Source organism: Suricata suricatta, chromosome 13, assembly GCF_006229205.1.
Source record: "Suricata suricatta isolate VVHF042 chromosome 13, meerkat_22Aug2017_6uvM2_HiC, whole genome shotgun sequence".
In the NCBI taxonomy this organism is placed as follows: Eukaryota; Metazoa; Chordata; class Mammalia; order Carnivora; family Herpestidae; genus Suricata; species Suricata suricatta.
This window is the reverse complement of record NC_043712.1, coordinates 11,950,265-11,952,304: the sequence shown is the minus strand read 5'-3', so window position 1 is coordinate 11,952,304 and position 2,040 is coordinate 11,950,265. Positions and strand designations below refer to the sequence as shown.

At 44.8% G+C, this 2,040-nt stretch overlaps 2 protein-coding genes across 2 annotated transcripts in view; one reads left to right on the top strand and one right to left on the bottom strand.

The window, feature by feature from the left end:
• The window catches only part of LOC115275853 (olfactory receptor 1J4-like), a 97,709-nt gene that overhangs the window by 38,862 nt on the left and 56,807 nt on the right, over positions 1–2,040 (bottom strand). The window lies entirely within an intron of this gene.
• The window catches only part of LOC115276015 (olfactory receptor 1J4-like), a 39,615-nt gene that overhangs the window by 28,000 nt on the left and 9,575 nt on the right, over positions 1–2,040 (top strand). The gene's annotated exons all lie outside the window — the stretch shown is intronic.

Genomic DNA, 2,040 nt, shown 5'->3' with positions numbered 1-2,040 from the left:
TCATGAGGGTGAAAGGTACAGTCTTGAGGGTAAAAGATAATAACTACAAAGATGCAGGGGACTCATTATATCAGTATCATATGGAAACCCAATGATCTAGGGGAGAGATCAGAAAGCTATGGCTGCATAGAATATCCCCTGTAACCAACTGACAGAGGAAGGGAAATCCTTAGGATGGTTCATGAGTAGGTCAGCTCACAATGTAAGTGCTGGTCACAAATGAATGACTCTACTATAGCATAGCTCATCAAGAGTTGCCTTATAAAATAGTCCTCATCTTTAAGCTCTCCTTGGGGATGGCCTTAACTGAAAGAAACTGTTTCACCCAAGCATCCTTCCTTCCAGGGGCAGCCTACACCCAGTGACCAATGTGGGGATATAAAGAGCCATCCCCCTTAACATCCTAGCTCCAGAGCTCCCAGTAAGGTCAGCTGAGGCCTTTGTGAGGGCTGTATCAAAACCCTTCTCCTTCTGCCCAGCTCTACTTTCTTCCACTCCCTTCCACAGATGTGGATCCCTAGAGCACTCTCTAATAAATGCTCTGCAGGCTAATCTCCATCTGAAAGCTTGGTTCCTGGAGAACCCAAAGTGTAACACTCCCTGATCACCAAACACACACACACGCACACACACACACACACACACACACACACACACACTCATCCTATCCCCTTTGATTACTCTACACTTGAGGACACTCAAGCATGCCCTAGAGATGTTATGGTAAGTTTGGAAGGCTCTGGAAATAAACTCAATCTTCAGAAGGTGAACTCATGAGTTTGCTGACCCCCTAAGGGCAGCTTTGCTCAATTCTGTTGCCATTGTGATTTCTGTATTGAGAGAGAGGTCACAGAGAAAATTCTCTTGAGAGGTCCTGTTGGAATAAACACACTGTAGCTTCCTCAGCCCAGCAAGGACCCAAAGGAGTCCAAGAGAGCAGAGGCAAACCCATGGGATGTTGACAGAGTTTTCTTGACCAGGAGAGTTCCTGCTCCAGTGAATCTGGGCATCACTGACTTCTGCAGTGGGAAATAGAGAACAACTAAAGGATGCTGAGAGACAGAGGGTGAGAAATACGAAGTGTCAGGTAATATCAGGAAACTTTGCTCCTCTGAAATCTAGAGTAATCTGCCTATCTGCTTTTTCCTCCTTCCTCCTAACCCCTCTTGCTATCACTGGCTAGAAGGTCAAAGGTCAGCTTTGGCTAATAGATAACCAGTTTGGAAAAGGGGTTCAGGATGAGAAAGATTGATTGATTGATTTGCTTTGATTTGATTTATTTTTGAGAGAGAGAGACACACAGTATGAGCAGGGGAGGGTCAGAGAAAGAGAGAGACACACAGAATCTGAAGCAGGCTCCAGATTCCGAGCTAGTTCTCAGCACAGAGCCCAATGCGGGGCTCAAACCCACGAATGGTGAGATCATGGCCGAAGTCGGACGCTCAACTGACTGAGCCACCCAGGTGCTCCAGAAAGTATTTTTTTTAATCTGGAAAGGGTGAGAAGATATATGGATATGGAAAGTGAACACCAGCATGCTGGCTGCCCATCTGATTATCCAACTGACCTGGGTACTAATTTCAACCTCCTTTTGGCTCCTTTAGCTCCGAAAATTACATGGGCACAATGTATCAGAGTTCAGTCTAACATTTAAGTCTGGCTTTGTATTTTATGATCACCCTATTTGATCCATAGGCCAGTATATGTCACTATACCATGGTTTGATTTTTTTTAATGTTTATTTATTTATTTTGAGAGAGAGAGTGAGAGAGCGAGAGCACAAGCAGAGGAGAGGCAAAGAGAGACAGAGATCAAGAACTCTAAACAGGCTCCATGCTTGATCACAGAGCTCAATGTGGAGCTCAATCCCAAGATAGTAAGATTATGACCTGGGCCATAATCAAGAGATAGACACTCAACCATCTGAGCCTCCCAGATGCCCTATACCATGGTTTTTAAGGAAGCAGCTTCCCAATAAGTAGATATGGGGAGTTTAGTAGAAAAGCTACACACACACACACACACACACACACACACACA